The sequence below is a fragment of the Ictidomys tridecemlineatus genome, chromosome 11, assembly GCF_052094955.1.
Source record: "Ictidomys tridecemlineatus isolate mIctTri1 chromosome 11, mIctTri1.hap1, whole genome shotgun sequence".
Classification (NCBI taxonomy): domain Eukaryota; kingdom Metazoa; phylum Chordata; class Mammalia; order Rodentia; family Sciuridae; genus Ictidomys; species Ictidomys tridecemlineatus.
In genome coordinates, this window is record NC_135487.1 from 17,965,259 (window position 1) to 17,977,397 (window position 12,139).

The 12,139-nt window shown below is 44.8% G+C and overlaps 1 non-coding gene across 1 annotated transcript; it reads right to left on the reverse strand.

Annotated features, from left to right (window-relative positions):
* Positions 1-8,583: 8,583 nt before the first annotated feature.
* Positions 8,584-8,715, reverse strand: LOC144368779 (small nucleolar RNA SNORA63). The gene has a single exon (XR_013428361.1). It is a non-coding gene; the product is annotated as a small nucleolar RNA SNORA63 (small nucleolar RNA).
* Positions 8,716-12,139: the final 3,424 nt, after the last annotated feature.

A 12,139-nucleotide genomic window follows, 5' to 3' on the forward strand; every position in this document is an offset into this window, starting at 1 on the left:
CAGCCCCCATATCCCATTTAATCTTACCAAACCTATGAAGTAGGTGTTATTATGCTATTATCTGTATTTTATAGATGGGGAAATGAGCTCAGAGAGGGGAATGATATTTCCTCATGCAATAAATATTTTCTGAGCACCTGTTATGGCCCTGCTGCAGATGCTGGTGAGCCAGGAGAGAATAAGTCTTAGATCTAAGTAGGGGACGGGGATAGTTTGCAAACCTAGGTCAGCCACTCAAAAGACATGTGGAGAGTTAAATTGGATGAGACTGGGTCAGGGAAAGTGACCTGGGAAAGTGACCCAGAAACTGAGATCTGAATGAAGAGCAGGAGGCAGAGTTAGGACAGAGGCCCCAAGAGGGAAACAGGCAGGGTATGCTCAGTGTCTCAAGAGGAGCTGATGTAGCTGTGACCTCAGAGCCAGGAGTTTGCACAAGATGAGGTTGGGACATGGAGGCAGGGAGAAATGCACGATATTAAAAGAATTTAGGGACTGGGAGTGTAGTTCAGTGGTAGAGCCTTTGCTTAGTAGGCATGAGGCCCTGGCTTCCATCCCTAGCACTGGGGGGGGGGGGCGGGGGAGAAAAAATATATTTAGCTCATGGATCTAGAGGCTTAGAAAGTCCAAGAGCCTGGCCCTAGCACCTGGTGAGGGCTGCTTGCTGTATCACATGCAGAGGGCATCACACGGCAAGACTGGGCAAGAGCATTAGCTTGGGCCTTTCTTCCACTTCTTATAAAGCCACTAATGTCATCATGGTTTCGTGCCCTCAAGACCTCATCTCATCCTAGTTACCTCTCAAAGTGCCCACCTCCAAATATCATTAGCATATGAAAGGGGGGCACTCAAACCACAGCACCAGACGTCCCCAAGTTCCAGAGTCACGGTTCCCTTTAATGCCCAAATAACAATCCCTCAGCTCCTGCCCACAAAATACCCACCTACTAAGCAGGTGCTCACCTTCTGGAGCTCCAAGTGCTGTATTTCTTTTTTTTTTTTTTAAGAGAGTGAGAGACAGAGGGGGACAGAGAGAGAGAGAGAGAGAGAATTTTAACATTTATTTATTTTTTTCTTAGTTCTTGGCGGACACAACATCTTTGTTGGTATGTGGTGCTGCTGAGGATCGAACCCGGGCCGCACGCATGCTAGGCGAGCGCGCTACCGCTTGAGCCACATCCCCAGCCCCCCCAAGTGCTGTATTTCATGACACCCTCATGTGAACAAGATACGGTCAATCCTATTTCACACGCAGGAAGAAATTTGAGGCTTGGAGATTAACTTGCCCAGGGACACAGCAACATGGCAGAAGAGAACTCACACTGGAGGTCTGAGATCTGAGAGTCACCGTTCAGGGGTGCAGCCCCACCTCTCTGCTTGTGAGACTGCCCAAGACCTACTTGTGTGTTCCACAGAGCTGTCTTGTTTACCACCCTACCCTCAGCCAACCATGTGGTCATGAAGTTCCTATACAATTGGGGTCTGGTCTCAATTACAGAATCCCAGTGGCTCCAGAGGCTGAGGCAGGTGGATCTCAAGTTTGAAGCCAGCCTCAGAAACTTAGCAAGGCACTAAGCAGTTTAGCAAGATCCTGTCTCAAAACATAAAAAGGGCTGGGATGTGGTTCTGCGATTAAGTGCCCCTGGGTTCAACCCCCAGAACAAAAATAAGAAGAAAGTCCCAGCCAGGTGCAGTGGTACAAGCCTGTAATCCTAGCAACTTGGGAGGCTGAGGCAGGCGGATCCTGAGTTCAAAGTCAGCCTCAGCAATTTAGTGAGGCTCTGTCTCTAAATAAAATATTTTAAAAAGGGCTGGGGATGTAGCCCAGTGGTTAAGCACCCCAGAGTTCAATCCCCAGTACAAAAAAAAAAAAGTTCTAATTCCAGTTGAGTGTGGTGGCACACACCTATAACCAGAGACTCTGGATCCTGAGGCAGGAGGATCTCAAAGTTTGAGGCCAACCTGAGCAACTTAAGGAGACCCTGTCTCAAAACTAAAATATTTGCATATAGTTCAGTGGTACACGCCTGTCATCTCGACTACTTGGGAGAATCTGAAGCTGCTAACAGTGGAAAACAAACTGGGAGATTTGGGGAGTTTCCTACAGTCTCATAAAGTAGAGTTCCCCATCAGCTGGACTACACATCAGGGAACTAATGGCATGTCAAGGGCTTGGAGGGGATTCCTCTTCCCATGGGGGAACGTTTGAGGGGCTGATGTAATTCCCTGTGGGCCAGCAACTCAGATTCCCAATCGTCCACACAGACAGCAGCGTCCCTGGGTGTTTCTTGCATTTTACTCTCTTGTCTTCATGTTTTGCAGGATGATTTTGGAGACAGGTACCCTCAGAAAAAAGGCTGGTTTCCTATGTAGGTTATATAAGCAAACATTTAGCAATAGGGTTGACACATGGATTTAATTCTCTCAGCCTGTAATTTAAGACCACCGAATAACGTACCAGACTGTGCCTTGTTTAATGGCTGTCCTAGGCACAATGGGTTGAATTCCTGTTTACGCTGGGCAGAGGACAGATGTCATCCCTAATATTCAAAGCAATCTCATGAGGTAGGTATTATCATTTCCATTTTACAACAAGGAAACTGAAGCTGAGGGATGAACGAGCCACAGTCCCCAAGGAAGTGGCTGAGCCCAGATCTATCTGGCTCCGAACTCATACATGTCCCACTATCCAACCCTGCTTGCACAGGATACATTTCATCTCACAGTGACTCATAAAAATCTCACATTCAGAAGGGCCTTAAAGGCCCAGACCCAACCTCCACCCACTACAGGAATCCTCCATAAATGGTTATCCAGTTTCTGTTTGAATCCTGCCAGCAACGAGACTCCACCACATCACAAGGCAGCCCCCGCACGGTTGGAAAGTTCCTCACTTTGAATGAGGTCTGAGCGGCTTCCGTCTGTTGGGGGGTGTGGGGGTTCCCAGTAACTCCTGGGCACTCAAGGGAGAAATGACTCATTAGCAAGAGGGAAATCTCTGCGTGTCCCACCCCCAGAGACGGTAGCCGCTAGTGGCAGGCAAAAGAGGTGGCACCGAGCCTGTGCCAAGCAGAGAAACCCCAAGAGGTGAGTGGAAGAACCTGTGGCCCATCACCCCGGGGACATCTGCAGAGGCACCCCTCACCCCATGTCCTCCTGCCTCTGCCCCCGCCCAGCTCATCTGCGAAGGCAGCAGCAGGTGGCCACGGAGGGTAGTGGGCTCCGAGTCAGTGGGACCTGCCATCCCTCGCTGCTCTGACATTTCCTGAGTGACCCACAGAGCTACTGCAGGCACTGATGGAGAGCCTGGGTGACAAGCCAACAGCAGCAGGAAGTGGGAAGACCCCAGAGCCGTGGCTGAGAGCAGATGTGGGGTCAGTTGTACCTTTTTTTTCTTGAAGTCTGAGTGTCCTGGTCTACACTGCAGCTTTGAGCACTTGCCTGCAGACCTGGGGAGCCATTTAACCCCTCTGCCTCAATTTCCCCACCTTTACACTGGGACTTAGGAGTAGTGCCTACTTCTTGGTGCAGGTGAAACGACATGAGCATGAGAGGCTCATGGCTTGGGACCTAGTACATACTTCACCCCTGGCTTCACCCGCCTCCCTCAGCACGGACTCCAGCCTCCCAGCTCTCACAGCCTGGGGAGACTCAGCTTATCTGGGCATCCTCCTCCGAGGAGAAGAGGGAGCTTCTCATAAAGGCCACCTCTTTCCCCCTCCTGCCCCCGAACCTCTCTCTGAGTTATAGCTCATACTTGTGATTCAATCTGAGACTTCTTTTTTAGGTAATTTCTTCTGTTTCTCTTCCCTCCAGGGCTGTGGGCTGATTGAGAAACGGAGGGTGGATGACACATGCCTGACCTGGGCACCAGGACTGAAGCTGGGGCGGGCCTGAGTCACCCATTCATTTGTAGAATCTCAGGAGGGCTGGCCTTGGGCCACGTCACTCCTGTTGTCATCACGGAGCTTTATAGTTCTAGGCCTTTGGCATGAGCTTCTGACGGGGTGAGAGTCTCAGCTCAGGAGGGAGTAGGGGGTTGGGTGTGGAGGCACAACAAGGTCAGACGCCAATGTCAGCCGTCACTGGCTACGCGTTCTGGGCAAGTCATCTGACCTCTTGAAGCCTCATTATCCCTCATCTGCAAACCATCTTCAGAAGGCTGCAGAGGGGCTTAAAAAAGAATTAATCAGCCACACATGGTGACGCACGACTGTTACTTGGGAAACTGAGGCAAGAGGATCACAAGTTCAAGACCAGCCCAAGGCAACTTAGGAAGACCCCTGTCTGCAAGGGACTGGGGATGTAGTACAGTGGTACAGTACCCCTTGTTCAGTCAATAGTGCCAAAGAACAAGCCAACTAACTAGAAATTGTTATTTCCTTTCAAATATGGGAAAATGGAAGAGCAGACAACATAAATCAAATGAATGTCAAAGAATTTAAAGCCTTAAATCAATAGTTTATTGGGTGCCAAGCACCATAATAAATGTTTTACCAGTATCAGGGGTGTGAAAGTTTTGATTGTTCTCATTTTCCTTAAGAGGTTAAATTATCTACTCAAGTTCACTCTGTTAGAAAATGGGAGAGCTGAAACCAGCGTTGGACCTGGCATCAAAATTCATGCTTACATCTTATTTTTATTTTTTTAAATATGTTCTTGGCTATAAATAGACACAATACCTTTATTTATTTGTATTTATGTGGTACTGAGGATCGAAACCAGTGCCTCACACATGCTAGGCGATCGCTCCACCAACAGCCCTACATCTTATTTTTAGAGTATGATCTGAGGCAAACCACTAAAGAGCTGTGAGCGTTAGTTTTGTTTGTTCTTTAGCATTAAGTTTTTTAACAAGATGAGGATAATCACATTATTTCACCATACTCTTTTGGTGTTTTCTTCTTCTTCTTCTTCTTTTGATACGGGGGGATTGAATCCAAGAGCGTTTTATCCTTGAACTACATCCACAGCCCCTCCTCTTTTTAAAAATATGTTGTTTTTTGTAGATAGACAAAATACCTTTATTTTATTTAAATGTGGTGCTGAGGATCGAACCCAAGGCCTCCCATGTGCGAGGCAAGCACTCGACCACTGAGCCACAACCCAGTCCCCATCCACAGCTATTTTTGTATTTAATTTTGTGACAGGTCTTGCTGAGGTGTCCAGGCTGGCCTCAGATTTGCCATTCTCCTGCCTCAAACTCACTGGTGTTATGGCCACCAGGCCTGGCCTGTGGTGGCGTTTGTTTGTTTTGTGGTTGGAGATGGAACCCAAGGCCTTTTGTGTGGTAGGCAAGTCCTCTACCACTGAGCTGGATTCCCAGCTCCAGATTGGGTTTTGTTTGTTTTTTGGTAACTGGGATTGAACCCAGCAGTGTTCAGCCACTGAGCCACATCCCCAGCACTTTATATTTTTTTTTATTTTGAGATAGGGTCTAGCTAAATTGTTTGTGGCCTCACTAAATTGCTAAGTCTGGCCTTGAACTTGTGATCCTCCTGCCTCAGCCTGGGATTACAGGCCTGCATCACCAAGCCTAGGCCCCAGATTGTTTTAAAGACATGAAAGGAATTTGTATACCTTTAAAGCACTTTGCACATGTATTATTTAACAACAAAAAAAAAAATCACCAATTATGTGCAAAGCAGTAAGTACTGGGAGGTCACATAGTATAATAATTTCTTACATGGTTTTAGAGGCAAGGTTAAATATAAATACAAATAAGGATCACAGGTAGAAAGAAATCCCAACCTCATAACTGTTCTCATAACTGGATGGGGCTCTGGAATCATTCAGATCCAGATTTCTAAACCTTGGCTCTACCACCCTCTAGCTATGTGACTTTGAGCAGACTGACCAACTTTTCTGAACCTCACTCTTTTTCTGTATCCATGCCTGCTTTGAAGGGGTGGTGTGGAGGATTGAGTTAATAAAGTAAAGTGCCTAGCATCATTTGGGGCACAAAGCAGATGTTCAGACAATGGTAATTATTTCACTATTACGTGCTGTGAGCCCTTCTGACTGTGTACCCTCTGAGTCAGCTTCCTCTCCTTTCTGGGCACTCACCTGGACTTCCATGTTCCTTTGTTGACAGATGTGGCCATGTGGGTGAGCTATAGCCAACAGGGTGTGAGCAGTTATAATTTGTCCACAAAATCCTCCCAAGCAGAATTTCCAATGCTTTCTCCCTTCCTCCTTTGACAAATGTGATCCCTTTAAAAGTCACAGTGACCAGGCATGGTGGCGCATGGCTGTAATCCCAGTGGCTGGGCTTGGGAGGCCGAAGCAGAAGAATCATGAGTTCAAAGCCAGCCTCAGCAATGGTGAGGTGCTAAGCGACTCAGGGAGACCCTGTCTGTAAATAAAATACAAAATAGGGTTGGGGATGTCCTGGATTCAATCTCAGGTTCCAAAAAAACAAAACAAAAAAATCATGTTGGAGTAGGCAGAGCCGTGTAGAAGAAGGAGGAATTGGTACTTAGAAGAAAGCCGCTTGTCAATCAGAGACATATGAAAGTGCCAGCTGCTGCACATCCTCACCAACATTTGGTGTTACAGCCTATTTAAACCATAGCTAGCCTGGTGGATGTGTGCAGATATCTCGTTGTGGTTTTTAATTTGCATTCCCCAATGACAAATAAAATTGAGCATCCTTTCATATACTGATCGATTGTTGGTATATCTTTGGAGAAGAATCTGTACACATTTCTTCTTTTTCTGGTGGTACTGGGGATTGGACCCAGGGAAATTCTACCACTGAACTACACCCCCAGCCCTTTTTGTTATTTTTATTCTGAGACAGGGTGGTATAAATTGTTCAGACTGGCCTCAAATTCGAAATCTTCCTGTCTCAGCCTCCCATGTTGCTGGGAATACAGACCTGTGCCACCATAGTTCACTCTTTTGCCATTTTTAAAAATTGGGTTGTCTAATTATTGGATTGATGAATTCTTTTTTTTTTTTTTTGGTACTGAGAATTGAAACCAGGGACATTTTACCACTGAAGTACATGACCAGTCCCTTCATTATTTTTTTTTTTTTTTTTTTTTTACTTTGAGACAGGTTCTTGTTAACTTGCTGAAGCTCATCTCAAATTTGTGATTCTTTTATTTCAGCCTCCAGAGTTGCTGGGATTACAAGTGTGCACTATTGTGCCCAGTCCTACATTTGTTGTTGTTTTAATATTTTTAGCTGTATATGAATGTAATACCTTTATTTATTTACTAATTAAATGCTTTATTGAATAAATACAATACCAAACCAAATACATTCAAATGCTTTCTTAAAAAAATTAGTTTTAAAGCCTTTCTATTCAGGCTAATGATAAACACAATAAAGGCAAATATGCTGATTTTATACAGGACTTATATGTTTTAGTCCACAAGTATATGATTAAGTGATAGAAAACATCTATACAGGGGGCTGGGGATGTGGCTCAAGCGGTAGCGCACTCGCCTGGCATGCGTGTGGCCCGGGTTCGATCCTCAGCAGCACCACATACCAACAAAGATGTTGTGTCCGCCGAGAACTAAGAAAAAATAAATAAATGTTAAAGTTCTCTCTCTCTCTCTCTCTCTCTCTCTCTCTGTCCCCCTCTCTCACTCTCTCTTTAAAAAAAAAAAAAAAGAAAAGAAAACATCTATACAACCATTTCTACAGAACTAGGAAATAAATTTCTAGAAATCTAGAAATATTTTACAGACTATCTCTTATGCCCACCCCAACAGTCTAACCTTAAAGGGGATAAAGCCAGTGACTTTCCTCACAAGAGCTCACAACTAATGTCACTTTGCTATCAAAATCTATATTTCTGATCCGTTATAAGCATTTTTGGGACAAGATTCAAATATTCCCAAAGAAGCACAGTGCACGTTGTAATCGCCTATTCAGCAACACCAGCACTGAATTCAAATATATCTCATCCCAGGAATTAAATAAGGTCAGCCACTGTACTATTGTAGAAGGACTCCGTGTCACAAAGAATCCTCTTGTCTTCTTCAGTAACAAAGTTTGTAGCCACACCTTTCCTCCTAAATCGACCCCCTCTGCCAATTTGGCTCTTTATTCAAACAGTGTGCTGTTTTGCTTATGATTCTTTCTCCTAAGTTACATCAACGCCATTTCTTTTTTTTTAGAGAGAGAGAGAGATTTTTTTTTAAATATTTATTATTTAGTTATCGGCGGGTACAGCATCTTTGTTGGTATGTGGTGCTGAGGATCGAACCCGGGCCGCACGCATGCCAGGCGAGCGCGCTACCGCTTGAGCCACATCCCCAGCCCCTTGAGCCACATCCCCAGCCCCAATCAACGCCATTTCTGAGCATCGTCTCATCACCAACTGCTGCCAGAGACTCCTGTGAATACAGTTTTCACGATTGGTGGGTAGATCATAGTTTATAAGCAAAATTAATGTTGCACATTAATCCCACAAGCCAACAAGTCAGTAGTGATCAGAACTCGGCTTGACCCCAATTGGAATGCCCTCATGATAACATCTCTCTCTTTCTGGTCCATGTCACCATGCTGCAAAGGAAAAAATCCTTAATTCAAGAAACACCAGTCAGGTCAACATTTAATTTTATGAACGTGTATGAGACCAAGCATCCTTGGCTGCTATAAGGGTACAGCAGAGAGGTACAGGTAAGAAACAACTTTATTTTGAGCAGGGGAAATGACAACACAGCACTTAACAGCTGTATTGTAGTCTGAATCCTGATTATACCTTTATTTATTTTTATGTGGTGCTGAGGATCAAACCCAGTTCCATGTGTTAGGCAAATGCTCTCCACTGAGCTACAACCCAGACCTCCTGCATTGGAAGGGGCTGAGTATGGTTTCTCTGTTGTTTCTGTAACTATCCTTGCAAAAATGATAATGGTATTTCTAGAAGTCACTACAAGAGAGAAAGGGAATTGAATCTTGTGGCTTGTGAGGACAATTCAATAACATTTCTGATCTAATAACAATATTGATACTGAAGCAACCAGCCCCTCTCGGCATGTCACATCCAGGTCTTGTAAGAGTGGCTCAATGCCAGCGTCTGAGTGTTCTGAGTCTTTGTGGTTGCACACTACAGTGAACATGTGAACAAAAGGACTTAGCCTTTTGGAGCATAAACCAATTTATAAGTAGCAACAGCAATAAAATAATAATAATAGTCAGCCTTTATTAGTGCACAGGTTGAGTCAGGCACGATTCCAAGTGATTTTTCACTAACCTATCCTACGTGATAGGTATTATTTCCCTACTTTATTATTTTTATTTATTTATTTATGTTTTTATTTCCCCACTTTAAAGGTAAGAAAACTGAAGTCTAGAGGTGATGAAACTTGCCAAAGATCACACAGTTGTAGAGTGATTTATGGTTAATCTAAGGGAACCTGTTAGTAGGAGAAAAGAAAGAGGGGCTAATGACATTTTTATCTCTTACCTGCTTTTGCCACTCAATCTAAAAGTTGTAGAAACTGGCAAATGAATCCCCCCAGATAAGTAGATAAACACCAAAAATCAGAGTTCCCCCAAATGATTTTACCTTAGTCTGCCTCTCTTGCAGTGTTCACAAAGAGAAAGACATTGAATTTAGCGTTCAAGAGGTATTGAGAATGTGTGAAAAAGACACACCTTAGGGCTGGGGTTGTGGCTTGGTGGCAGAGCGCTTGCTTCGCAATGTGAGGCGCTGGGTTCCATCCTCAGCATCACATAAAAATAAATAAACAAAATAAAAATATTGTGTCCATGAAAAAAAAAAAGACACATCTTAGAATAAAAAAGACTAGGTTTAAGCCGTCAATCCTTATAATAGCTGTGCGACCCAGGAGGAGTTTTTTGTTTATTTCTGTTTTTGGTACCAGGGATTAAAGCCAGGGGTGCTCTATCACCCAGCTACATTCAGGGTCCTTTTTAGTTTTAGTTTTGTTTTGTTTTGTTTTGTTTTGAGACAAGTTCTCAGTGATTTGCTGAGGCTGGCTTAGAGCTTGCAGTCCTCCTGCCTCAGTCTGCCCAGTCACTGGGATGACAGGCATAAGTCTCCATGCCTGGTGACCCAAGATAAATTACCCAGATTCCTGAGTCTAAATTCATTCAGGTGGGAGGATTGCAAGTTCAAAAACAGTCTCAGCAACTAAAAGAGGGCTGGGGATGTGGCTCAGTGGTTAAGCAACCCTGGGTTCAGTTTCTGGTACCAAAAATTAATTAATTGATTAACTAATTAATTAAAACATTCAGGTATACAAACATTAAATTATGTACTTTTTTTCACAGAGTTTGGGAGATGTAAGAAAGCTGGCTTTTGTGATGCACCTCGCTTCTGGCCTACAATAAGGAGTAAAGGCATGCCAGCCGCATGCCTGGGGGATCTCAGAAGCAAACCTGGCGGAGGAGTCCCGGGTGAGATTTATTATTAAGCACATTCTCCAAAGAGAAGCCAGTAAGAGACCGGGGGAAGCAGGACCGGGAAGGGGGAGCAAACAAGGGAAGATGCAGTTTCAGGCAAAGACCCAGAGAAGGTAGTTTAATCCATAAAGGAACTTAATCCCTCAGGGAACTCAGGAGTGTAAATTCTATCCAGAAGCAAATATGCTGAGCTTTCAAACTCCCGCATCTAATCAGCCATTTGACAGACACTAGGAAAAGGAAGGATCAAAGCCATTCCAGTAACTTGAGGACTCTCTTCCTCAGAAGAGTCTCCAGGAGCTGATTTTTAGAAGCAAAAGCCAGCCACAGCCCAGGAGGAGGCAGGAGGGACTGGTAAGAGATCTGAGAGGATCTGGAGCAACAGGATCCGCTACAGTGTGGCAGTTTTTCTCCTCTGGGAAAAGTAGCACAAAGGAGGATGTGGCCCGTTCTACCAAGAGGCAGAGAGGGGAAGTAACAAGAGGAGCTGGCATCTAAGCTGAGTTCCAAAAGATGGGTAGGGGTTTGTCAGGCAGTCATTGCCAGGAAAAGCATTCCTGGCAGAGGGAACAGTACAAGTGAAATAAAGCTGGTGGGGTGTGAGATAAAGACGGGAGCAGTGATGCACTCCTGTAATCCCAGTTACTCAGGAGGCTGAGGCAGGAGGAGCACGGGTTGGGGAGCCCAACCTGGGCAACTTAGTGAGACTCTGTCTCAAAATAAAGAATAAAAAGGGCTGGGGGTGCCACTCAGTGGTAGAGCACCCCTGGGCTCCATCCCTAGGACAGCAAACAAAACAAAACACAAAGCAAAGGAGTTTGAAATAGTCTGATGCATCAAGGGATTAAAATCCCATACAGAGGCATCGGATGGCAGGACTAGGCTCTTGAACTTAATCTTATAAGGCAGTGGGAGCCATGGAAGGATTCTGAGCTGGGGAAGGCTTGACCAAGCTTGCATCACAGAATGATTACCGACTGGCAATGCCCTGGAGGGAGCAAGACCAGACAGATGAAATCAGAGACAATTTGGGTGGTAGATAATCCAGAGTTCCGGGGAGGGCTGGGGTATACCTCAGTGGTACAGTGCACTGAACATGGGAGGGGCCCTGTGTTCAAGCACCAACACTGGAAGAAAAAAAAGAGAGAGAGAAAGAAAAACATAGCCACGCACAATGCAGCAGACGTGTAATCTCAGCAACTCAGAAGGCTGAGGCAGGAGGATCACAAATTGGAGGCCAGCCTCAGCAATTCAGTGAGACCCTATCTCAAAATAGAAAATAAAAAGGGCTGGGGATGTAGTTCAGTGGTAGTGCATCCCTAGCCCTGAAAAAATAATTATTGTAAATGAAGCAGATGTTATGCATTATGACTTGAATTATTGAGTGCAGGGAGTGGTTTGTTTGTTTGTTTGTTTGTTTTCATACTCTTCAAAGTATTTTCACATGGATTAATGGAGTTGATCTTGGAACCACTGAGAGATCAGATCAATTGACAGGTGGAACTTCACTGAGCTGGCAGAAAGCTAGAGAGGAGCCCGTGGTCCCAGAGGATTTGTTTGGTGTTTCTCAGCAAAGAACAGAATTAGAACCTTGGTACCTTTTAGGGAAAATAAGTCCTCCCTATACAAGTGAATCTATGCTCACTGAAGACAATTTGGAGGGATCAGGGATCTTGTTTATAGCATGTGCAAGTCCCAGAGCATGCAAGAAAAGATCCCCAGCACCAAAAAAGGGAAAAAAAGACACTTT